Source organism: Euprymna scolopes, chromosome 13 (assembly GCF_053919585.1).
Source record: "Euprymna scolopes isolate OS-2025 chromosome 13, ASM5391958v1, whole genome shotgun sequence".
NCBI classification, from domain to species: Eukaryota; Metazoa; Mollusca; class Cephalopoda; order Sepiida; family Sepiolidae; genus Euprymna; species Euprymna scolopes.
In genome coordinates this window covers 95,827,442-95,854,924 of record NC_136494.1, presented here as the reverse complement: position 1 = coordinate 95,854,924, position 27,483 = coordinate 95,827,442, and the positions used below count along the sequence as shown (strand labels likewise).

Genomic DNA, 27,483 nt, shown 5'->3' with positions numbered 1-27,483 from the left:
TGTTGAGGCAAAGCTAATAAAAATGATTTGTCTTTCTTGGCCTTTAGGCTAAGATCAAAGTGTAGTATTTGTTCTTCAGGTGCTACATTTCAATTTCTTCTCTCTTAGTGGAAGAGAAATCCTTTACGACTAAGACAAATCCGTCCCGTTGGGAGGCATTGTGAATACGTACTATGTTTAATGTAACAAAGTTTTAATATCAAAAAAGTAACTAGAAAAAGTTATTTCTGATTTAATTACAAAATGCCCTGGAAAATGTTCGTTCTGATTATTTCTTTTTTGTTTACTTGCTTCCTCACAAGGGCAGAATTGGACATGAGGTCGGTTATAAATTCAGGGGGAAACCAGCTCCCTAAAAGGGGCACTCTGATCAATAACAAAAATAAAAATTGTATCAGTAATGAAGGATTTTCCTCCATTAACCAAGACCAAAAAAGGGGGGATTTAAGTCACTGGAATGCTGAAACTGAAATTCATGTTGAAGCAATTGTTGCTTAATCCCGAACCGTGTTAATGTTTTTATGTATTACTTTCAAAAAGCTGCTGAAACAGTTTATGATTTAAACATTACTTTATTTTAAGTATATTTTAAACAGTGGGTTACGGGATATGAAGTCAGTCCCAGAAATTACTCAAACCATTTATGATTTAAAACATTACTTTATTTCATCTATATTTTTAACTGTGGGGTGGGGGATGTTAAATCAGTCCCGAAAATGGGTGAACCCGTTTACGCATTACACATTGGTTTATTTAATGTATATTTTTAACATTGGGATGGGAAATATGAAGTTGGTTCCGGAAATGGCTGCAACCATTTACGTTTTGGACATTACTTTATTTGATGTACATTTTTAACAGTAGGATGGGAGATAAGAAGTTGGTCCCGGAAATGGCTGAAAAAGTTTACGATTTATACATCACTTTATTTCATGTATATCTTCAGCAGTGGGTTGGGGATTATAAGTCAGTTTCAGAAATGGCTGAAACAGTTTACTATTTAGACATTACATTATTTCATGTATATTTTTAGCAGTGGGTTGGGGATATAAAGTCAGTTCCGGAAATGGCTGAAAAAGTTTACGATTAAAACAAGGTTCAAAAGAGAGTCACAAATCTGATAAGCCCTGAACTGGCATCTAAGCTTCAGCCTCTGTCCCATCGACGAAACGTTGTATCCCTCTGCCTGTTCTACAAGTATTTTAATAGTGAATGCTCTGACGAACTGCAAGCACTTGTGCCCCCACGACATGAACACCCTCGTCAAACCCGACAGGCTGCAAAATCCCACCCCCACATTGTAGAGATCCCTAGATGTAAAAGATCTTTCTACTCCAGTAGTTTCTTCCCCAGAACCGCTAGACTCTGGAATTCCATTCCAGGTCCCTGCTTCCCAACTGTACTGACGTGCAGAAGTTCAAGTGCAACGTGAACTGACATCTTGCTGCCCAAATCCCTACATAGTACCCCAGTAGTTGTTGCCCCTGATAGTAGCCCCCTACACCAAAGTGACAATGTGCCTTGTTTGGGGTGAAAATGTAAAAAAAAACAAAAAACATTATTCAATGTATATTTTCAACAGTGGGGTGGCGGATATGAAGTCAGTCCCAGGATTGAATGAAATGTGCAAATATATACTATCAGAAAGCATCGCCCAGTATTAAATGAGCTAGGTGGGTATTTTGCTACTATATAGTAGCAAAATACCCAGCGTCGCTCAGGATCGAATGAGATAGGGGAACAATATATATTAGCAGAATATGCAGCGTCGCCCGGGATTGGATAAGATAGGTGAAACATATATACTATGAGAATACCCAAAATTTATTGATTTGTTTGTAATGAAATAATCAGCCCAGGCAGTATATCAAAGTTATTATTTAAGTAAGGGGAAGCGACATAGTGGATTAAAGTTATGAAAATTGTCGAAATTAGTAACATATCCAAGAATTATGAAAAATGATGAAATTTGAGTTAATTGATTGGCGTGTTTGTAGTGATATGATAAGCCTAGACAATATATCAAATATATTATATAAGTAGGAGGGAGAGGCATAATGTGGGTTTTTAATTATAAAAATTATTGTCGAAATTAGTAACATATCCAGGATTATGAACAACGATTAAATGTGAGTTAATCAGTTATGTGTTTATAATAAAATAATCAGCCCAGGAAATGTATCAAAGTAATTATGTTAGTAAGAGAGGGCGATAAGGATGGTTTAAATTATGAAAAATAATTGTCGAAATTAGTAACATATCCAAGAATTATGAAAAATGTAATATGTTATTTAATGCATTAGTGTGTTGGCAATGAAATAATCAGACGAGACAATATATCAAAGTTATTTTAGTAAGTGGGGCGATGATGTGAGTTAAAATGATGAAAAATGATTGTCGACATTATTAACATATCCAAGAATTATGAAAAATGACAAAATGTGAGTTAATTGATTGGTGTGTTTGAAATGAAATGATCATTCTAGATAATATATCAAATTTATTATTTTGGTAGTGGGGGGTTGATAATGTTGGTTAAAAATATTAAAAATAATTGTCGAAATGAGTAACATATCCAAGAATTAAGAAAAATTATGAAGTGTGAGTTAATTGATAGTTGTGTTTTTTATGAAATAATCAGCCGAGACAATATATCAAAGTAATTTTTCAGTAAGAGAGGGCGACGAGGATGGTTTTACTTATAAAAAGTTATTGTCGAAATTAGTAGCATATCCAAGAATTACGAAAAATGACGAAATGTGATTTAATTGATTGGTGTGTTTATAATAAAATAATCAGCTTAGACAATATATCAAAGTTATTATATAAGTATAGGGGAAGGAGATAAGGAGGGCTTAAATTATGAAAAATTATTGTCGAAATTAGTAACATATCCAAGAATTACGAAAATATGATGAAATATTAGATAATTGATTGGTGTGTTTGTAAGGAAATAATCAGCCTAGACAATATATCAAAATTGTTATTTAGTAAAGAGGGATGAGCGAAAATGTGGGTTGAAACTATAAAAAATGATTGTCGAAAGTAACATATCCAAGAATTATGAAAAATGATTAAATGTGATTTCATGCATTAGTATGTTTGTAATAAAATAATAAGCCCAGACAATATTTCAAAGTTATTATTTTATTAAGGAGGGGGCTATAATGTGGGTATAAATAATGAAAAATGATTGTCAAAATTAGTAACATACCCAAGAATTATGAAAAATGATGAAATGGAGGTTAATTGATTCGTGTGTTTGTAATGAAATAATCAGCCCAGCAAATGTATCAAAGTTATTATTCTAGTATGGTTGGGCGACAACGTTGGTTTAAATTATAAAAAAAATATTGTCGAAATTAGTAACATATCCAAGAATTACGAAAAATGATGAAATGTGAGTTGATTGATGTGTGTGTTTGTAATGAAATACTCAGCCTAGACAATATATCAAAATTATTATTTTAGTAAGGTGTGCGATATGGTGAGTTTAAATGATGATAAATTGTAAAAATTAGTACCATATCCAAGAATTATTAAAAATGATGAAATGTGAGTTAATTGATAGTTGTGTTTTTTTTAAATAAAATAATCAGCCAATACAATATATCAAATTTAATATTTTAATAAAGGGAGGGGGATAATGTGAGTTGAAATTATGAAAAATTATTGTCGAACATAGTAACATATTCAATAATTATGAAAAATGATAAAATGTGAGTTAATTTACCGGTGAGTTTGTAATGAAATAATCAGCCCAGGAAATATATCAAAGTTATTATTTTAGTAAGGGGGCAATACAGTTTTAATTAAAAAATAGAATAATATGATTGTGACTTCATTCATGCTGAACAGAACGCTCACAGCATGCCCAGCAACAATCATCTCTAATTATATACAAATGAAAAACAGGAAATCTATAAAGCATACAAATAATTGCACAAGTAACAAACATCTTCCACCGAGAACAAATAAAACATCTTTGGCATAAAATAACACAACATGATTGACAGGCCATAAGAACATCCCACCTTTGAGAGAGAGAAAAAAAAGGGCCCTCAACAGATTTACTCCATGAGCACCATCTAGGTTAAATAAAATATGGCCATAACTAATAATGTTTTTATTATAGTTGTTACCACTACTACTACTACTACGTGTAAATATATGTTGAAAAGAAAAATGATTGTTATTAATTTATAACCCTGTATTTATCATCCTTTCTCAATCAATCAGTTCGACAAGATAAATTATATATTGCATAATGCTTAAAGCACTAACTGCTCTCTCAAGACCCTAAGGTCACCCGGTGAGTATCTTTTAAGCAATTCATAAGCTTAAAAGATACCCACCGGGTGACCTTTTTTGTGAGCTCAGTGTCTTGAGAGAGCAGTTAGTGCTTTAAGCATTTTGTAATATATAATTTATCTTGTCGGACTTTCGAAATCAGATCCAAATAGCATTTAAGCTGACAAATTAAACTTTGCTTCTGACTAGCCAATTTTCATATTGTTGTGCCACGTTATTATTTACTTTTTACATTTCTTATTGGCCAGACGACTGCTAATATGAAACATTTTTAAATAATCACTTAATAGATGTTGTCTAAAGGGTAATTTCATAAAAGATCAAAAAAATATGTAAAATGTAACTCCTGTATAATGATTGTTTATCTATGTATTAAATTAACAGAGAAAACAAGGCAGTATGGTCGTGATGTGTTTCAATGCATAAAAAAAATGTCCGTTTTTCAAGTTAAGTTGTTAGCTAATGGAGAAAGTACAAGACAAAGCTTATTTTATTTTGGACAAGAGAATATTCAAACTGTAGAACATGCATGAAAAGAAATTTTTCATTTTTCAAAAAAATACAACATACGTTTTTGAGGTTGGCAGTCCCAGACCCAAATTTAGACAAACATGTACAATAACTCAAAAACGGTTGATTTTTAGAGATTTTAAGTGAAAGTTTTGGATTCAGTGCAGAAAAATAGTTACCTGTTCCAATTCTTGATAGAATTCATTTCATGCATGTAAATGTAATGTTGTAATTTTGCAGTCTTTCGTGACAAATCTAAAATGTTAAAAACGCAATATCTTGGAAACCGTTTGGAGTTACAAGCTCAAATTATTAGGGTTATCTAGTTTTTATGAAATCAACAAATGATGACAGTTTGAAAAAAATCTGAGAGGTATTAATGATATCGTCAGGATGATTTAACATTCAATTACCTTAAGTTTACGAAATGTGTAAACAAATAAAACTAAAAAACTAAAATTACTTTGCTGCATTCCAATCAATTCTAGGTACATATAGCTCGTAATTTATATTTTTCGTTGTTTAATATCTAACATCCCCTGATATCTTCATGCAAACTTTGCTATAATTGTAAACAATAGTCTTGGGACATATAAGTCTTAACAATTATTTTTTCTTGTATACCCCCTCTCCTCATTGTTGCTTTCTTCATTGAAATTATATTTTCAAAAGTGTAAATATTGTACACTATGAATTTTAAAAGATGCTTTAGGAGAAAATGTTAATTTTTGTCTTTTACGTTTACACATTTTACATGTACACATTTTTGCTAATATCTTTCTAAGCTGAAAGTTTTGCAATTAAATTAACTTAGAAAAATCAGTTGTCATCTGCTTCTTGTTTACACGAACAAAAAACTGTATTATTACTACTACTTCTGTGTTGAATTGAATTACATCCATTTGATTTAGTGAATTCATCTTGACAGCTTACTAAAAGAACGTGAACACGATTATTACATAGATAAGTAATAGCATTTTAATCTTAAGTAATGCCCCCAGGATCCCAAGACATCTTTGTGCTAAATTTGGTGCAATTTTGCGCACTATTTTCGAAAATGTTTCGTGATAAATTTGATGCAATCATTACATATACTTGTCAGTATATTTAAATATTATTCTCTATTCTCATAACAAAAATCACGTTATGATGTTATGCTTTTTTTTACATAGGGGGTTACCACTTATCAAGGCCCGCAGGCCACTCGAGGATAAAGGTTACTGAGTATACAGTAGTCAGTAGGGGAATATAGTAATCATGAATAGTGGAAATTTTGTAAATTGGATCACTTAAGGGGAGGGTTCATCATGAATTTGTTTACGTTGGACTTGAAGACAACCAAATTGCAGTCAGATGGAAAACAGGAAACAATTATGTCCAGTAATTTTTGAACTAATAAATATTTTTTATATTTAATGTTATGCTTTTTTTTTCTATGGTTGAAAAATATTTTTTTACTGGAGTGTGGCAACAGAAAGATATGACTACCAAAGACTAAGCTGAATGCCTTGAGGGATGTATTCAATGTTTTTTCAGTTTCCCTTCTTGCATCCTATAACCAAGAACTTCCTATTGCTTTTAACCTTACTGCCCCTATATTATAAGCTCCGAATGCGAACTAGTCGATTATTGACATGTGAGCTTTGCTATCTCAATCCTTGATTCTTTCTATGTTGTAATGTCGATATATCGATTCTTGATATTGTGTTGTCATAACAATTATATGCACTCAGAAATCAGTATTATCCGTATCTTTCCTACAAACTAGATAAATTCATAGGAATTTCATGTAGAGATATGTAACGCAGGTAATAAGAGTGTTAATAATAGTGGCAATATTTCTGAATTTTGAGGATTAGGATTGATTGACTTGTGTTCTCTTAATGTTATTTTCACAACGTTTTGGACAATGTAACCTCCGATCACTAAGCCACGAAGTCTATTTTGTACTCTGGATAGGCTGTTTTTAGCAACTCCTGCCCAGATATGGCAGCAGTATTCCATCCTTTGATAGGTTATGGCATAAAGATTTACTTCATAAGATATCCAGCTATGGAAATGTTTTCTCAATTATTAAATCATTTCTATCGGATAGATTCATAAGAGTAGTAGTTGATGGGCAGAAATCAGAAGCTCACAGTGTTAATGCTGGAGTTCCTCAGGGGTCCATCCTAGGCCCAACTCTCTTCCTGATCTACATCAATGATCTTTCAAATAACATCCTAAGATCATTCGTTGACATTTATGCTGACGACACTACCATTTATGGCAACACATCAAAGGCCATAAATAACAAGTTCTCTCTTACTCTCTCTCTCTCCTCTGATCTTGAGCACGTGGTACAATGGAGAAAGCAGTGGCTGGTTACTTTTAATGCATCTAAAACCAAGCTTCTATCTTTACATCATCACCGCTCTGATCCTCATTTGGCATCAGTTGAAATGAATGGCTCTCATCTTAGGGAGGCTGCATGTTTTGACAAGCTTCTGGGCTTGACCTTTACTCCTGATCTGCAATGGAACACATACATAAAATCTGTTGCCAAGGCCGCTTGAAAAATGGTTGTATCCTTCTACTGTTCCAGTAGATATCTCTACCTATATAAAAGCCAGATACGGCCAATGATGGAGTATTGTTGCCACATCTGGGCAGGAGCTGCTAGAAGCAGCTTATCCTGCCTTTACAGAGTTCAAAATAGACCTCGTAGCTTAGTGGGTGATACTCTTTTCTCTTCCCTGCAACCTCTCACAGAGGAGACGTTGTGAGCCTGTCTCTGCTTTATCGTTATTTTCATGGCAAATGCTCGTCTGAGCTTCAATCTATGCCCCTCCTCGCCCAACTTTCACGAAAAACACTCGTCTAGCCAAAACCACTATCAATAATTTCCCCCACTCTTTATCTGTGCCTAAACCTAAATGTAGATTCCATGAACAAAGCTTTTTTACAACTGCATGCCTGTGGAACTCTCTTCCGATTGCCTGCTTTCCAGCTGACTACAATTTGATTGTCTTCAAGTCCAACGTAAACAAGTTCTTGATAAACCATCCCCCTAAGTAATGCAATTTACAAAATTCCCACTACTTATGTATACCCATTAACCCTTATCCTTGAGTGGCCTCGGGGCCTTGATAAATGGTAACTCCTTTGTAAAAAAAGAAAAAAACAAAAGAATTTTGAATAGAACACTTTCTTTAATTAACAGGGCAGCTCAATAGAAGTCCTAAGTAATTCGTGTTTGTATTCTTAATATCGTGCATAGATTAAATAAAGCCTTCCATACAAATTCCTAAGTTCAACATAAAGATTAAGGTTTTGATGAGACACCCTTGAAGTAAAATTGGAGGTTACATCGGCTGAAATGTTGTGAAAATAACATCCAAAAGAGTTCGAATAATCCAAATAATACAAAATATTGGCTATCCTTCTGTCAGCTACATGCGCCCTCTGGATGCAAGTATCCAATAGTTTTATGAATGTTTATCGAAAATTAGTCCATTCTTTTTTTTTTTTTTTTTATATAATTTTTTCATAAAATTATACAAAGGTGTTATATATATGCAAATAAAGCGATACAATTAGAAATCTTGAATACTTGGACAACAATTAATGTTTAAAAAAATATTGTTTTATCAGCCACTATATGATCTATTATTATACTAAATGTGAATTAATCAAAGTTTTTTTGTCCTATATACTTTAAAAACATAAAAATAAAATAACAATAAAAATATAATTTAGTTTTAGGATTGAATATTTTATTCATTCATTTCTAATAATTAATAATTCATTCATTTCTAATAATTAATAATTCTATTGTTGATGCTGGTTTACTAGATATTTTTCTCGCTAGATATCGGGGACTCACGGTAGGGACCACATGAAGGTTAGCAACATCCCAAGTGAAAGTGTTTCTGTGGAAGGAACTGAATTCGAACTTGGCATGGCCAGGTTTTCATTCCCTGTTGTTAACCACTTAGAATAGGTCACAACTCTGGTATTTAGTTAGATTGGAAGAGAAAAAATTCTGTTCTGATTTTTCTAATTTACTATAATTTATAACTGATTTTGAATAAATAAATAAATAAACAGTGATTTTAATGTTTAATGGCACAATCATGATTGATTTACTCTGAAAACTAAACGTCCAAAAAGAACCAACGGACCTTTTGGTTATCATATTCGAAAAGTTTAAACTTTGGATTAAAAGAATGCTTCCACTGGCCTTACACATTGAAGATTGAATGTACTTAACGCAAATAAGTCAATTTCGAAAAATTAAGTTAAATTATATAAACAGCAGAAAGATCAATGCTTATTTGAATGTTATAGAAATCAATATCATGTATATATATAACAGAACATCTAAATAAGTTTCAATAAACGTTGCATTTTTTCGTACAATTTGAATTGTGTGAAAAATAGAAATTTTTTGACAGATTTTATTTTTGTTTTATGAAAACAAAAATAAAATTAAATAGAAAATCTCTGCGAACAATGTATTAAAACTATTTAAACATTTAAACAATTATTTTCATTGGTATTTTTAAGATTTAAAGTAATTAAAGAAATTTGTTTCGATTCGTTGGAGTCATTTGTTGTCTTACAGAAATGCAGCATCAAAAAGAAGTTCTATTTTTTTTTTTTTTTTAAGAAACTGCCATAATGTTATTTTTTTACTTGGCTTCATATCGCGGATGATATTTTAAGATTTTCTTTCAAGACAAAAACTATAAACATGGCTACATTTTTAATTATTTCTGACTAGGTGATTTTTTTTTTACAAGGGAGTCACCACTTATCAAGGCCTAAAAACCATTCAAGGATAATTGTTTAATGTGTGTACGGTGGTCCACAGGGACAACAGTGTAGTACTCGTTAGTGGTGGAAATTGGATTTCATTTGATTATTTAAAAGGACGACTCAACACGAACTTATTTACATAGACTTGAAGACGACCATGTTGTAATCAGTAGAAAAGCAGACTAGTGGAACCGAATTTCACAGGCGAGCAGTTCTGGGAATGAAGCTTTGTTTATGAAAATGTATGTCTAGACTTAAGCACAGACAAGGAATGATGGGAATTGTTGATAGAGGTTGTAGGTAGATGAGTCTTTATGTGAAGGTTTGACAGGGGGAGAGAGTAGATTGAAGCTCAGACGAGCACTTACCATGAATACCGTTAGTATAGTATGTACAGTGTATGAAACGTGTATGTGAACAGATTTATACATGTATTTATACTTGCTTCTTAGAAATAGACAATAATGTATTTCTGTTGATAAAACGTTTTTGAGGATAAGAATAAGTATATCGCTTTGACATTCAATAAATTCTCCTTCAGCTTTGATTAATAGGTTTTATATAACATATGAATCGCCTTCATGCTAGGATCAAGTGGTTCTTGTTCATCTTGGACATTACTCTATGGAGACTTCAGTGGATTATTCAGTGTCATGAGCCTGTTCATACCATTAGTATTCCTGTGAGATGTCTAGTTTCAACAGGATTGGAGCTCCATCATGTGTGGAGATATTTGAATAACACATTCGCATGGGAAATAGATTGCACGTCAAAGTCCGTTTGAATGGCCTCCAAAATCGGTTTGATTGTTTTATTTGTTGGCATATCAACCCTTTTCATATTATTTAATGCTGAATCCAGTAATTTTGAAAGAAAAAAATTATGCTTCAAGTTCTTTATATTTTCAAATATTTATTTAAATTTTTGGTTTCGTTTAGTTGTTTTGTTTTATGGCATATCAACCACTCGTCTAGCTGAAACCACTATCAATAATTTCCCCCACTCTTTATCCATGCCTAAACTTGAACGTAGATTCTATGGGCAAAGCTTCTTTCTTAGAACTACACACCTGTGGAACTCTCTTCCGTTTGCCTACTTTCCAGTTGACTACAATATGGTCGTCTTCAAGTCCAATGTAAAAAAATTCTTGATGAGCCGTTCCCCTTAAGAAATCCAATTTACCAACTTTCCACTACTAACGATTACTATGCGATTGTCCCATTTACTACTTAACACTCTTTAATCCTTATCCTCGAGTGACCTCTAGGCCTTAATAAGTAGTGACTCTTATGTAAAAAAACAACAAAAAAAAAAAACCTTTTCCGATTATTTAATGCTGAATCCATTAATTTTGGGAAACGGTTTTTATGCTTCAAGTTCATTTATATTTTCAAATATTTATTTATGACGTTTGGTTGTTTTGTTTTACGGCATATCAACCCTTTTCGAGTTATTTAATACCGAATTCAGTAATTATGGGAAACGGATTTTATGCTTCATGTTATTTATATCAGTTAGATTCGAAACCAAAACATTTAGTGATTCAGCTTTAATCATTACTGTTTGAGCTATCAGCAGACATATAAGAAATAGTTAAACATGGACTGACTTTAAGGTATAAATGTATATTTGTGCATGTGTACAAAAGCACTTTAAATCAACTTCCATCAGCCAAGTTCCAATTTTTTAAATATTTTAATCTCTTAGCAGCTATTTTTACTAGCTTTTATATATATAAAACAACAGTCCACAAAAAATAAAATCATTTGACTCGCTTTGTGCTGCTCTGAGACCAAGTGTCTCGGAGGAGATGCATTTTGAAAAAATTAGGACAAACACACCGACATAGTGAGTATATATATATATATACAAGGCAATAGAAATGTCTGAAGTCATTATCTCTCTCTCTCTCTCTCTCTCTCTCTATCTATCTATCTATATATATATATATATATATATATATATATGTCATGCAAACACTACCGTGTTTGAATATATAATTAAGCGGCAGTTTTAGTCATTTAGAACCGCTTTAAAGCTTCACTGCCCACTCATTTTTCGACCAAACTTCAAAGAATTATTACAGTTTATAGATCAACTTCTCAGCTATATCGTGAAAAAAGAAATTTTAAATTTCCGTTCAGTAAAACATAAGTTATGATGAATTTACTGGTGTTCAAAATCATAAAAAACGTAAGGAGGTAAGCAACGTTTTTTATAACTGGTTTCCATAGCAACCACTGTTGCTACTAATTCACCGCTCTCGTGAAAAGAGAAGTAACAAGTGGAACAGAGAAAATGTAAGGGAGATAATTGGGGGGATTTTATTGAAAGCAGACTAGTGCCATACATTGTTATTACATATGTTACGTTTATAGGGGCAAAAAAATAAGACTGAAATTAAACAAAGAACAAGTGAATTTACGGGAAGCCTGGAAAAATCATGGATTACAATAGAAAAATGCCAGCATAAAAAGTAATATGGTTAAGTTTAAACATAGAAAAGTAAAGCACTAGTTATACTAGTTATTAAAACTGGAAAAGAAAAGGACAAGATATTCTAGTAAAGGTATAATAGATTTATAACTTAAAATATTACAGTGTTAAGAATTTTTTTTTAATTCAATTTATAACATTATATAATCAATTCTTAATACTGCGATATTTGAAATTATAAATTTATTATATTTTTACTAGAATATCTTGTCCTTTTCTTTTCCAGCTTTGACACCTTTTCCATGTTTAAGCTTAACCATATTACTTTTCATGCTCCCATTTATCGATTGTAATATAGATAGATAGAGTATGGGTTCAAACATTTCTATTGCCTTGTATATATGCATACAAGTTATTCTGCTAAATCTAAATATTGTCACTCGTTGTATATTATATGTGATAAGAAAAACACGTGCGTGTATACAACTAGAGGAATACCCGTCCTAGGATGAGTAAAATTAATTTCCCTTAACAGAACAGTTTTGCTCTCTTTTTATGTTCCTTTATGAAAATTAAAATCAATGTATAGTATTACTCAACCTTATGTCTAGAATCCTTATTTCAATTTTCATAAAAATCTATTACATGATTTTATTTCTGGAAAATGTTTAAAATTCAAGGATTAAGCTTAAGGGGTTTTCAGAAGAAATTGAAATTCAAGAAATCTTGCTTAAATTGTATCTAATGATTATGGATCAAATTTAATGCAAGCGATTTCGGAACACAGCTAGCAGTTATGTTTTAAAATTCGTAATGATCGGTTAGTTAGTCTTTGAAATGTAGGGAATATTTATTAATTGATATATGATAGATATTGCTTCAAAACTTCACAAAAGTCAGAGGCATACGAATTTTTACAAAAGGCTCCCATCTCCTTTTTGTCCGTTTTGCACCAAACTAAAACTAAACGCATTTCACATTACCGATCCTTACGCCATGTCGGCTGTGTTTCAAACCCGATAATGATCTGTGAGTTCAGTTGTGAGTGAATCCTATACTTGTAAACATCTAAACATTTACACGTACCTTACTTTATAGAGAAGGCGATATATGGGCACTTGCAGACAGATCCGGCATTGATCTTGAATGAATAACCATTTCTATGTACTCCTTCCCCCAGCCCCCAGACCCGTACCCCATATTTTTTTAAATTTATTTTTATATATTTATGGTCACACTTGGCCATTTTCACTAAAAGGAAATGCACTCCGACAAACAAATCCGTTTCATGTTCTAAAGGATGGGTTTTGGCCAAATTTTAAATCATCTCTAATTAGCTCTTCCCAACTTTTAGTGGGTGCCCTCTTTCCTGTATCAACCACAACCTTAGTAGATTGATGGATCTATCCACTGCTAACGTTCACATGTCCTAACTAACACAGTGTGCACTGTCTTCAGAGTCGAGTGTTGGAAGCTTTTTGGTGAAGAGGTTTCTACTGCTACGAGTATCTGAAGGAATAGACTGGAAAATTGGACGCCTTTGATTGCCTGGAATTAATGATGTGGTTCAGTGATTAGAGAGAAGAAATTGGTAAATTCGTGTTTCAAGTCTTTTAAATAAGCAGATTTCTTACAAGAGGAAGTAAGGTTATTCACTTAGTGTCAAAAGTCATAGAGCAATGTTAAATTGAAAATATCCAGAAGGTCTTGAGAGAGAGAGAGAGAGAGAGAGAGAGAGAGAGAGAGAGAGAGAGAGAGAGAGAGAGAGAGAGAGAGAGAGAGAGAGAGAGAGAATTATGTCTCTTGTGTGGTTCGTGTTGGTTATTTGAGAAGAAAATAATTTAATAAAATATCTCAAGGTTGGCCAAAGTTTGGATATGATTGGATTTTGCTTGTGAAAATTGGTTTGTGTTTGGCATCAAAGATTAACTGCTAGTTTTGCAAAAAAGAAAAGAAGGCATAGATCATATCTTTGGAAATGAAATGAGATTTAATCCGTTTGCCGGGAGATTGGCGCGCGTATGTGAAGTAATGGATATATACACGTCTATGCAATCAGCAAAGTAGAAATGAAAATCTCATCAAGTTAAAAAAAAATGGAGGATGAGATTTCCAATCTCAAGAAATGTGAGATAAACAAAATAATGTAGAGAATAAAATAACATCTTACCTTAAAAAAGGCTTCATGTCGTGAGCGTTGTCTGCAGAAAAAAAAGAAGGAAAATTGAGGTTTAGTCAATTTGTATAGACATTATATATACTAATCTATATACCTATGAAGTTGAGTTTTTATTTCTTACTCTGGCATTGATATTTAAAGTCTACTTTTTTTTCTATTTAAAAATTATTAAAACGAACTTAATATACTCAGCCATGACTATGTCAGAAGCTCCATGAGGGTTAACTAATTTACATATTCCTTTAAAAAACGAGCGTTCATTAATTAATTCATTTTTTTATGGTTCTTTATTAGATCGTTGGCTTCATTTGACGATTATGTTCAGTTCTATTGATGCATAGTTTCTACATTGTGCATAATTGGGTAGAATTTAACATGAAATGTTCTAGTACATGTACATGTTTTATATCTATCTATCTATCTAAATAACCTTGTCTGTGTATGCGAAGCGTCTCTATCAAACTCCTCTCTGAATATTTAGTCTACATTATATAAAAGTTCAAATAAGGGGTGCTTCTGAGTCTTCACCATTTAGTCTGACATGCCTGCAGCAACCGTTGAGGAACTTTGCTTGACAAAAGCGTTATCTTTTAAAATTTAATTATTTAGTGTGCAATCATTTATATATGTGATTTATATTTATATCTATATCACCCATGTAAAAAAAGAAAAAAAAATAATTTATATCTGTAAGAAACAGTCCGCCCACCGATGATATCCCACAAACACATATTTGGAATAGCGGTGTAAGCAAGGACCTGTGGCGTAGTGGATAAAGTACTTGGTAATTTCAGTTGTCTGGAGGTTGAAGGTTCAATCCTCAGCGTGGGAGACACGCAAAATAGAATTGCAAATTATTTAGGACTTCTACCTAGTCATGGCTGACGGAACGAACACATACTGTCTCTGTAGATTAAATAAAAGGTTTCGTTCGAGGTTCCGTGCAGATATCGGATTCTGACAGAAACAAAACAAGTGCGAATACAATTTTTTAAAGTTACGACCTCACCACAAATCGCACATTCCCATGTCTACAGTGTGTTGAATTATGTGAACACAATTATTTCAATGCGACAAGTCAGGACACACCATGTGTAAGGATTTCTATATCTTGTTTAGAAAACGGTTTGCTTTTTAAATCAACCTCTAAACTACAGAGAAGAAACTTAGTCTGTGTACGCTGTAACTGCATGTTCGTATCCTGTTTAAATGTTATTCACACATTGTTTTATATTTCGCTTGCACCTGCATCAAACGTTCAATATTCAAAAAGAAATATGGTTTCTGTTTATGAATATTTAAGGTGAAGGTTAATAATTCATATTATTTGGATTACTGTTCTCGTCTTTAGTATTACACACATCATTTCAGTCGATGTAACCGCCGACCTTCTTCAGGTGTATTTTGTCGACCTTGAGAATATTTCTGTCAAACTCAGGAATCGTCACAGAATTTCGAATGGAACCGTTTAATTAATCCACAAAGATAGCATGCTCTTGCTCCGTCAGCCATGACAGAGTAGAAATCCTAAGTAATTCACAATTGTAGTTTTAGTGTCGTCCGCACTGAGGATTGAAAATTTAACCTCTAGGAGACTATAATTTACAACTGAGTTTTACCAAATACTCTATCCACTGTGCCATGGGTCTGCAAAGAGAGGAAAAGGCGAAAACAGTAGTATGAATAATCCAAATAATATGAATACGGTTTCTAACATTACAAAACCATTAGGTTGCAGTTGATGCGCCATAAGATCTCATGTTCCCATTCCAGTTTCTTGAGCTTTTGTCTATAATGTCAGAGATATTTTTAACAGCTCAATTGATCTGCATTGAGTTTGTCTATATATATTCCGTGTTGATTTGCCAGGTTCCAAAAATATCCCCACACATTTTGGCAGTCTTTAATGTCATCTTCTCCAATTTTATCCCGAGAAATTCGGCCTATTTCATCTCAACTACTCTCACCACTTTGTTTCGGAGAGTTAAAAAGAAACAGAAAGTGTTTCTTTATAGTTCCAGAATATTGGAAAGATTTTATTTACAAAAAGAAAAGTCTTCCGTAAGAAATAAATTGCTTACTATTTTCTTCGTCTTTCACTTATTCTTTGGCTAAATTCCAAATAGAAACTATTTTCTTTTTTACCATTTTTTTTTTTTCATATTTTTTTTTTTTTTTACCTCGTGACATTTTGGCTACTCAAACTGAACCTATTTGAAAATTCATTGATACATTTCACTCCTGAGTTATAACCAGGAGGTTCTAATCTTAAATGCAAAATTACCTGAACAGTGGAGGTGAGAAGTCAGCTTTGATGCCCTACTTTGGAATTAAAACCAATTACGACAATCTTGACTCTTGTAAAGATACTCTTTAAAGGTCGGTTGAAACAAAGTTCGACTCCAGTGTCTGTTAAATAAAGAAAAAAATTCGATTCGTTCAAAATCTTTTGACTTCCAACTCAAAGTATCATTGACAGGAAGTAAACTGCTTTGTAAAAGTTTGGAAACCCTAACTAAGATGCTGAATTCCTGATTTGACATTTTAAATTAAAAATCTAATATATAAAATTATATCGCCCGCATTTTAGAAGATGGGCCTAAACAGCTTTTAAGCTGACAAAGTAAACTTTGATTCTGACTATCCAATTTTCATTTATCATTGTTGTATTATTGGCAACATAATTTGATAAAACTTATTTAAAAAATGCTTAATATTGCTACTATAGAAGTTCTATTGAATAAACACGTGAAAAAAAATTAGCCAAAGGAATAACTCAATATTTTAGTAAGAATTAGCGTTCCTTATATGCATTTATGAACATCAGAAAAAAAAAAAAGGCTTGGCTATAGAACTTAGAAGTACCTACAAAACAAATTTGAATATAATGAACCCTGGGCAACGCTGGGGCGGGACAGATAGTTAAATATAAAATATTTAGAAATAAACGTCAATTCATTATGTTTAGGTATTCGATAGCAGTGAACACACACAAATAATCAATAACAAACATCTTTAAACATGAAAAAAGCATCTAGATACCTGAAGAAATCGGGGTGGGGGGTACATTAGCTGAAACGTTGTAGACAATATTAACAATCAACCCAAGAAAATTAATGAAAATAAATACATAGAAAATACTGCCAAATCTGCCACAAGAAGTAAGTAGGCTTCCTTTACTGGGCTAGAAAACACCTCACACCTGTCAGTATTCTATATCTATATAAAGTGATCATTTACCTATACATGGAGTATTGTTGCCACATATGGGTTGGTGCAACGATCATTATCCTCTCCCTCTTAGACAGGGCTTCAAAAAAGAATTTCTAACCTAATAAATTTCGTACTATCTACTCAACTCGCAGCAAAATCTCACCACTTCACTTTAGAGGTTCATAGATGCCAGAAGATTTTCTATAATAATAGCTTTTTTCCTTCGACTGTTCATTTTTTAAATTGGCTCCTTGTTCTGTATTTTCTTGACCGCACCGACATGCAGAAATTTAAATGTAATATGAACATACATCTCTTTGCTTAACTCTATTGCTCCCCATAAATCTGACCCTATCACAGTAGCCGCTTATGTTGCAACAATAATATGCCTTGTTTAGAGTAAACAGAAGTAAAATCTATGTTATATTTCTCTTTGTCTGCCTGTCCATTCCTCTTTTCTCTGAACTGGGCTGATCTGGTGGAAATTTTGTATGGACATTTTATGATAAGGTGCAGTGAACTAAGTGTTATAGTATCCATTCAATGCGCAGTTAGTGGTAAACAGAGATTAGTAGTTAATACAAAAATGAGCACAAATTTAACCATAGTCAACCATAAGTTTAGCATAAAACACTCATTTCAAGTCAACAGGCGATGATTTTTGCCTGTTTTTAACGAGTTAAAAAATCTTCTATATCATATCAATTTGTGTGTCTGTTTCACTTTTTAGTCTGTTGAAAACCGGCTAAAATATCTAATATATATATATACTAGTAGTTCAGCCCGGATTTGCTTGGGCCCTATATACTATTCATAACTTTGTGTGCATCTATATATAAAAATTTGACTCGTGTCCAGGTAACCTACACCTAAAATTTCAAGTGTTTAGAACCAAAATTGGTGGAAGAGTTTGGTAGAATCTACAAAAGTTAACTCTTTCAACTTTGACCGCTTTGCAAAGTTCCCAAAAACTGATTAAAAAGCTTGCTGCATGTCTGAATACCCTTTATGTAAAATTTCAAATGTTTAGACCCAAAATTGGCTGAGTAATTTGGTAAAGACTGCGGAAGTCCAATTTTTCTTTTTAAATTTTGACCTCTTAACAGTTATTGTTTTTGGGTTCAAATCAAATTTAAAAGTTTGATCCATGTCCAAGTAACCTACATCTAAAATTTCAAGTGTTTAAACCCAAAATTAGCAGACGAGTTTGGTAGAGTTTTCAAAGGTCAAATCGTTGAACTTTGACCCCTTGACAGCCAAATTTCTGTCTGAAAACCGATAAAAAAAGATTTTCACAAATCTCAATACCCCTCATGTCAAATCTCGAGTCTGTAGACTGAAAATTGACAGATTAGTTTGGTAGGGAAATGTACACACACAGACGCACACAATTTCACTTTTCTATATGATGCAAGCTTTTCTCATAGATCAACTTCTCTCCAAATTGTCCAACAATCCATATTATATTAGTTGGATCTCACTTATGCAATCTTCATTTTCCTTATACTCCATAGATTATTTGTAAATATTGAATTCCTGTAATTAAGGCAGTCATTCCAAGAATTCAGTATCAGAATCCTGAATTAATATTTTGATACAAGTTCTAATATATCATTATGCATCATCCTATACAAAAAAACAAAACAAAACAAAAATACTCGTCTTCTTAGAGTACATCTATAAGCTTTTATTTCAGTATTTTATACACGATGACTTGATTAAAATGGTTGTCTGACTTAGCTGACCTCGACAGGATAGAAAATTGTAGAATGTTATAAAAAAAAAAACGATTCCTTTAATGGAAACTGAAAACCACTAGTAGATTCAATAAGAACATTTTAAAGATCAGACGTTGAGAATTACAGTTTAAGTTAAGAGTTGGTACGAATTGCGGCGTCGGTGGGCAGGAGTTCTAACATCTAACTATTGAATAATGTAGTTTTATTTGTTTGTTCTGTTGCTGTCAATTCTATATGACAAACTGATTTATCTTTTAAAAGAGGGATTGGGCCTAGCCATTCACTTCCGTTCGTCCGTTCACACATTTCTCAATAACCACCCCTTAGTCATGGTGAAAGTACATTTTTGCCAGAATGGATTTTCCGGAATAACTCTGGTTGCCCCCCCCTCCCCTAGGGGGGCATTATAGAGCTAAAATTGCCACTAAAACCGTTCATTTGTTCGCACTTTTCTCAAAAACCATGCTTTGGAATTTTTAAACTTTTGCACAAAGTCGTATTGGAAGTAAAGTTTTCACTCGTGAAGGGGGGCCCCGCATGCTCGGCTTGTTTTCTGCAATTTAAAATTAGAAATGTCTGATCAAGAATAAATGTTAATAGCGATGATATTTGTAAAATAAAGTAGTTCTAGCATATCTTCGACTTGATCATTTTTTTTTTTTCATAAGTTTAAAATTTTTATTTTACTAATTTCAACATCAGACGTCAGTTAGTAATAATGCTTTTACTTAGCAGCATTTTTTGTACTCCAATTTATAATGCACAAGTTTGATATGAGATGTTGAACATCTCAAAATGCTTACAGTCAAAAATGTAATTATTAGAATGATTTTTTTTGTTTTTGATTGTTGAGTCACACGTCAAACAGATTTTAAGTCTAGAAAGTACGATAATGTTTGTTTCAAGAAAAAAAAAGTATATACTTAACCGGATACAAAGAATACTAAAAACCGGTTGATTTTATAGTTTTTAGGACGTGTGAATTACCTTCATGCTAAAGCCATTAAGAAAACGTTATACTTTAGCATGTATTTACGAACCTGGAGGGTATGGGTGAATGAAGCCTATGAACTACGGTTATATTCAGTTATGCCTTTGTTTGTTAAATATTTAGTCCGTTATAAATCGGTAAAGACACTGCTCGTCAATCATGCTCGTCTGATTTTCTCAAATTTTTTTCATTAAATTGTGCATGAAGTAAGTGACCATGAACAATAGAAAAGCTAATGGAGTCAGATTTTTTTTTCCAGGAAAAAATGTCGTTTGTCTCCCAACAAGTTTAACATGACTCTTAAATGTTTTTTTTTTTTTTGTAAACATCTGAAACTCCCGTCATTGCCCGTTTGCTTAAAGGAAACCATAAAGTTAGGATTAATGATTATTTACATGAAATAATTAATGGTGATCACCAATAAAGATAAGATTATTCATGAACCAAATACTGATGACCGAAGAAAAACTGTGTCTTGCCCATAAAACGATTAAAAAATAGAAAAAAAAAATGCAGTTTTTCACAAATATTTAAAAGTCAACTCATTAGTAATTTTTCTCCAAAACCTGTCCTATGTGAGATTATAGTTATTGAATATGCCTCTAAAATTTAATTTTACATCTGCTTTAGGACATGTACTTATTTATAATTAAGATGGAAATATATAACCTAGAAGAGAGTAATAAAACCAACGAATCTGATTAGTTGGCCAGAGTAAAGACTATTTGGAGATACTAGATATCGCAGACCGTACATCCATGCAATTAACCTGTTGTTTCAATAAAAATGAAACGTAATACTTTCTTTGTCACATATGTGCCAGAAATATGGTTTCGTACTAATATATATGTACAGTCAAGCTATGCGAATGAGCTATAGAGCAGTGAAACCTGTGTACGTAGTGTTGTTTTAAAAAATAAAAGTAAATAAAATATATAACTAGCCTGAGTTTCCGGCGTTGCCCGGGTGTTTGGAGGTGTGTGTTGAGAATTAAAAAAGTGGTAGTAAGCAGACAGGCTTGAACCCATACTGCGAAGGAAGAAAAAAACATGTAAAAAAACGTGATGTCTTTGCTGTTGCGCCCGTCGCCAAACCGGAAGTGACGAATGTTTAAATTAAGGCTAGTCAATCAAAAAGAGGGGATGACTTTCGAAAATATCGGTGAAAAAAGCGATCTCTCCCTATAGAAAAGTTCTTAGTTGAGGGTGAAGGAATTAATGTTTTTAGCCAATTTTTCGATATTTGTCATCCGAAGGCTCAAGCTTCAAAGCAATACCAATCTTGTGAAAATCCGTCGCCTTTGTTGAAAGTTTTAGCAGACATACAAACATACATGCATATATGCATTTAAACAGACAGGTGAGATTTATATTATAGATTATTTCTTTACGTTCAAGAAATATGGGCAATCTTTCTCAGGGAAAAACTAATGCTCTAATCTCCTGGGTAGAAGACACTAATACCTAATATTTACTTATCGCTAAAAGATCAACAACAAAAGTCGGTTTACAGTATCAAAACATCATCGGAAGAATTGGTTACATTCAGTATCTGCAGATTGAGTTTCCGGTGTTTCTGTGAAACCAAAGGTATTGATGAAATATCAAACTAATATATAGTGTACATTGAAATAATAAATATAATATATACATACTCTTGCACAAGTAATTTAGCATTTTTGTGTTTTCTAAAATATACGTATATATGCTTTTAAAATAATACATTATGACACTAAATCTCAATTTATTGGAAGCATACTTTTTAATGAGGAGTTATTCCCCTTTTTTGTTTAATTTTGGCTGAATTCCCCCAAAATTTGGTTGAGTATGTGCAATCACGTTAACTTAAAAAATTAACAAATAGCTTTCTTTAAAAATTTGACGATCATAGAATGGTAACCATAAAAAGTGGAAAATTAAAATACGATGGTAACTTTTTTTTAAATGTTTAGAATTACGAAAGAAGATGAAATGAACACTGGTTCTTTTTTTTTTCTAGAATTATATTAAAAAATGTTTTCAAGATTCAGTTTAAAAATGCAAAGCCATTCAATCAAGTTTAATTGCTTTTCTGAGTCATCTTTCTACTCGCAAAATATATAAACCAACAAACATATAACCTAGATTTGTTTGCGGAAGTAATAAAACTTTGATTGCAGGTGTGAAAATTTTCTATGAGAGCGTTTAAAGAAAAGTAAGCTTTTGAGAACCAGATTTGTTTTATCGACCTTCGTATATGCCTCACCAATTGACAATTGCAGATGTGATAGTCCAGCATTATCCGCACTTCTCGTGAGATTTTCACGTGAAGCATTGCACTTGAATGTACCTTACATAATCTGACAAGAATGAGACGCAGGCAAGCACTTTATTACATTAACACAACGATAAAAAGCACAGAAATAAAATTAAAAGATCATTAAAAGCAAGATAAACGCACACACACACCCTCACACACACATGGCTAGAATGTCGATGATGGTGACACAATCCTGCCATATTTAGAATCAGATGTTGCCACAGAAGTTTTACAAACGATTAAAAGTTGTCTGTTCTCTATGAAGTTCGCTCCAGACAAGGCATGGAGCTATTTGGTATAAGGAGCTAGAAAATACCACTTCAATGTCAAAAACTAACCAAAGATAAGTGGTATATGGATAGATTCAGATTCAGAATTCTTTGACAGAAACATCGCTCATGGCATGTGAGAACTAAAGGACAAAACAAATGAAGTGAGAGCTATGAGGTTGCTGAAAGTAAATCCAACGTATATTAGAACATTCGTTCCAGGATGGATAAATATATCTCTGAACAGAAAAGTTTAATTGAGCTCATATTCTGTTTCCTTACAAATTCTTCAAAATATTCCAAAGGAACTGAAAGTTAGGAAATATTTATTAACTAGCGTAGGCGATGGGGAGCTTTGCCCGGTCATAAAATACGCTTAAATATGATATTTTAATTTATCCAGATTTCGTATATATTATTATAGAGTTTTGATTTCAAAAGTAAAAAAAAAAAGTATTTAGGTGCCATCAGCTAGAATCGAAACCAAAACTAGCTAGTTATATAACCACTGCACCAACGTGACACACATATAAACCGATTAAAATTAAAAATAAACTAAGATAAATGTACAAAATGTTTCCCAATTTTTTCAAATTTGACCTACTTTTGACCCCTTAAAACAATTTTAATTGGCTAAAGACCCATGAAAGAACGGCCCATAAAAAAATCAATCATTTGAGGCCCCTAGTGCTGCTCTACGACTTTTAGTTTCGGAGGAGATAGTTTGAAAATATGGAGGCAGACAGACAGGTTGACAGACATATAGCCGTTTATATATTAGATTTATGTCTGATATCTTTTGCTGAAATTAAACAAAAATTAAATGTATCTAAATTCTCACACAATGTTTCTGACTCCTCTTTGTCTCCTTTGCATAACACTAAATTAAACTAAATATAGCTCACATTCGGAACCGTTATGTCTAGCAACTGTGTTCCAAATTTAATAATGATTGGGTAATGAGTTTAGGAGCGACTCCTATAGATAGGAATACATAAACATATGCACATACTTAATTTTATATAGATATTTACAACGAGGATACCTTATTTGAGTAAAATACGCACACAGACACCGTGAAGTTGTCTAACGATTTTATTCATTTAGGCATTGCAAACTATTATGGTTAGAAATATTTAAATTGTGTTCATTATTGTTGAAAATAAAGTATTTTTATGCATTTAAGATGGCGATTTTGTTTTATTACATCTTACCTATATAATTGAGTTTTATTTCTGGCTCTGACATTGATATTATACACCTACTTTCTCTACTTCCAAATTATTAAAACGAACTTTTTAATATACTCAGTTATGGATATGCGAGTGACTACATGAAGGTTAACTAATTTGCATATTCCTTTGAAAAAACGAACGTTAATTATTTATTCGTTTTTTTATGTTTTTTTTTTATAATTGATTTCATTTCACTATTACGCTGAATTCTATATGTGCATATTTTCTACATTCTGCATAATTGCATAGAATTTAAGATGAAAACATTCTAGCACACTGAAATATCTTATATAATCTCTCTCTCTCTTCCTATATATATATATTTATATATATTAGGTTGGTGCAAAAATGATGTCGTTTATATATATATATATATATATATATATAAAGTGATGGTTGTGTAGTTCCAACGAGAGAAAAAATGTATATTTAAAAGAGTGTAGCCATCAACAATTGTGTTTTTTTTTGTTTTTTTTTTTTTTAGCCTTTTGTCATATTTTTATTTTAAAATATTTTTATAACGCGTTTCAAGCTTTGGTTCGTTTTCTTCCGGATTTTCACGAAAATATCTGAAGAAAGCGAACCAAAGCTTGAAACGCATTATAAAAATATTTTAAAATAAATATATGATAAAAGGCTAAAAAATAAAACAAAACACAATTGTTGATGGCTACACTCTTTTAAATATATATATATATATATATATATATATAGTTGAACGTCAAAAAACATTTTTTTGCAACAACCTAATATATATATATATATATATATATATATATATATATATATATATATATATATGTGACCTTGTTGTATGTGTGAAAAGTCTTTACCAAAATCCTCCCCGAATATTTGGTCTACAGAGTCGGAATTTAATAAATAAAGTATTTGGACCTGTAGGACACTTTCGATTTTGTTTTTAGCCGATAAAATTGTTGTTAAGGGGTCAAAATTGAAAACAAAACAGTTGACCTTCGCAAGGTTAAGTCGAATAAGACATTTCTCTTGCTGTTACACATGCACAAAATAAACATTTACAGCTGAAAGTCGCTAAATTTTTAAACTATCATCTACATGTGTCGCTATCAGTCGGTAACGATGCTGGAGAGAAAAATAACTGCTAAGGCCTAAACGTTCTGGTTTCAATTCTAGTGAATGGTACCCAAGTCATGTTTTTATTTTTTATTTTTGTTATATATAACTTTGGAAATCATTACTATAGATTGGATAACAATCAATAGAGAATTGACTTTATAATAATAAATATGTAATCTGCATGAATTAAAATATAATATTTATGCATATTTTACGACCAAGCAAAGCCGGTCGGCCGGCTAATTAAATGATAAAAGCTAAGAATCAAAGTTTTTTTTTTTTTTTTTTTTTTTTTAACCCTAAATCTTTTAGTTTTCCTAAGTTTATTAGAAACCATAAGAATTTTTTTTAGGCGCCCGAAAAAAAGCAAAACAAAGATAAACATTATTTAAAGAAATTGCATTATTGTCAAAGAACTTTTAGACATTATTGTCCTCTTTATTTTTAAAGGAAAATTAATAATCCAAAAGACTCTTAAACCTTTAATTTAAAATAAGAAATATATTTTGTTATTTGCGGCTTGATGAACCAAATTTTATTTTATTTAAATTTTTTATGTTTTATTTATTTTTCTTTTTTAAGGTTAATCGTGTTTTTTTATGGATTTTCCCATTTAGCTTATTATTAGCACTATATTTGATTCTGAAAAATGTAGGTTGGGTTCTAAATAGACTGGGAAAGAAATCAAATCTTTTTTATTCAAAAGATAAAATATCGAAAAGAAAAAATGTGGCACAATATCGATTAGACATTGGAAGTGTTTCAAATTCGATCTTTTTATAGTTAGATTATTTTATTGTTTTTATATTTAAATCTTTTTTTTGATAATTTAAAAAAAATTATATTTCTCTCTCCCCCCCCTCTCTCTCTCTCTCTCTCTCTCTCTCTCTCTCTCTCTCTCTCTCAAGTTAGGTATGCTTATAGTTTTTATAGGATTCATTCCTAAACTAATTAACCGATCATTAACAGCTGATCAACGCAAGAGGTTTAAATAGGAGTCATATTTACTGTAATTTAGTGTTATGCAAAGACACTTAAAAGCAATAGAAATCTTTCATGAAATTTCAGATGCCTCAGATTTTTGTGAAATTTTTACAAAAGATATAAATTTGAGTAAATATTACTAAAATTCAGTTCCATTTGAATATTTTCAAGGGTTTTCAGAGGCATAATATGAGTACAATCTTCCATTTCAAAATTCAAATATTTCAGATTTGCATGAAATTTGATCCATATTCATTAGACACCGATTAAGCAAGGTTCGTTAAATTTCATTTTTGAAAACCTCCTAAACTTAACCCTTAAATGTTAGACATGTTCTAGAATAAAAATAATGTTATAGAGTTTGATGAAAATTCGAATAACGATTCCAAACATCCGATTTAGAAGCATTATATTTTTAATCTTCATAATGGGAGATAAAACTGTTTTGTCTTGGAAATTATTTTTATTTAATCTGTGACATGTATCTTTCTAGCATATATATATATATATATATATATATATATATATATATATATATATATATATATATATATATATTAGCAGGCTGCCCGGTATTATCTGGTCATAAAATACGCTCTAATATGATATTTTGGTTAATGCAGCTTTCATATTTATTATATCATATTGGACCCAATACATAGTAATGATTTAAAAAGTTGAAAAAAATAAATAACTCATACACCAATACTGAGAATCGAAACCAAAACGTTTAGCTTAGGATTTACTTTTTATTGGTACGTTAATGTTTATACAGATTTTCCCCGGCTAAACCCCAAATATAAAGTTTTGCATGGGTTCGAATACCCTATACATGACGTTTCATGTCTGTAGACCAAAAACTGATAGAGGAGTTTAGTAGGAAAATTTTTTTAAACAAATATATATAAGCATATCTATATAGCTATAAAAGTGAAAGTGTCTGTCTGTCTGTCTGTATACATTTCCCTACACAATAACTCTGTCAATTTTCAGTCTACAGACTCGAAATTTGATATACAGGGTACTGAGATTTGGAAAAAATTTTGTAATCCGTTTTCGGCCAGAAATTTGGCTATTAAGGGATCAAAGTTCAACGATTTGACCTTTGAGAACTCTACCAAACTCCTTTGCCAATTTTGGGTCTAAACACTTGAAATTTTAGATATAGATTCCTTGGACATGAATCTAACTTAATAACTTTATTTGAGCCCAAAACAATAAATGTTAAGGGGTCATAATAAGGGTCAAAATTAAAAAAATGTCTAAACAAATAAAAATTAAAAGTTCATATGACGTCACTGCATCTTGAGGTAGGTGATGATGATTAAGTGGTTAATGACACAGACAGACGACCTGGTTGTGCCAAGTTCGAACCCAGTTGATTCCATAGCCACACTTTCACTTAGGATGTTGGCAGCCTTCA

General features: G+C 31.9%; 1 long non-coding RNA gene across 3 annotated transcripts in view; it reads left to right on the top strand.

The window, feature by feature from the left end:
- Positions 1–27,483, top strand: part of LOC145292093 (uncharacterized) — a 460,939-nt gene that overhangs the window by 171,429 nt on the left and 262,027 nt on the right. The window lies entirely within an intron of this gene.